Below are 534 nucleotides of genomic sequence, written 5' to 3' on the forward strand. Positions count from 1 at the left end.
TGCCGGCATTATTGACTCCAGCTGTAACGCAAATTACTTGGTTCAAACAAACATTCTAGTGCCACCGCACAAATGTGACGACTGTGCAAAAATAACTACGTAAAAAACACCACTTTTACAGAAAGACTTTACACGCTATTTAAACTGCCAATCGCGAACGACACGAACCGTGATTGAAACTAACTGTGATGCCGCTCTTTACATTGCGCTAACTGTCACCTGTCAGTGGCAGACCCGCCCCTCTTAAAGCGCCAGATAAATCAATCAATATGGGTTTCCCTGGATGGATTTTATTTGATTTCTTCGTGATTTTTGCAGTCCTCGGACCAACTTTATACCTGTGGACGAGGGATTAGAGGCTCTAATCCCTCATTGTGTTTGAGGACCGGCAACCCGAGGCCAAGGCCAAGGACTTAACTGCCAAGGCCAAGGCCAAGGCCAAGGACTTGACTCCCGAGACCAAGGCCAAGGACCAAGGACCGACCTTCGGTCCTCGAGCCGGTCCTCGAGCAAGGACCGGCTCCAGGACCACAA

The 534-nt window shown here is 49.1% G+C and overlaps 1 protein-coding gene across 2 annotated transcripts in view; it reads right to left on the minus strand.

Annotated features, from left to right (window-relative positions):
- The window catches only part of atf7a (activating transcription factor 7a), a 48,952-nt gene that overhangs the window by 41,609 nt on the left and 6,809 nt on the right, over positions 1 to 534 (minus strand). The gene's annotated exons all lie outside the window — the stretch shown is intronic.

This window comes from Hippocampus comes, unplaced genomic scaffold (assembly GCF_001891065.2).
Source record: "Hippocampus comes isolate QL1 unplaced genomic scaffold, H_comes_QL1_v1.1 scaffold290, whole genome shotgun sequence".
In the NCBI taxonomy this organism is placed as follows: Eukaryota; Metazoa; Chordata; class Actinopteri; order Syngnathiformes; family Syngnathidae; genus Hippocampus; species Hippocampus comes.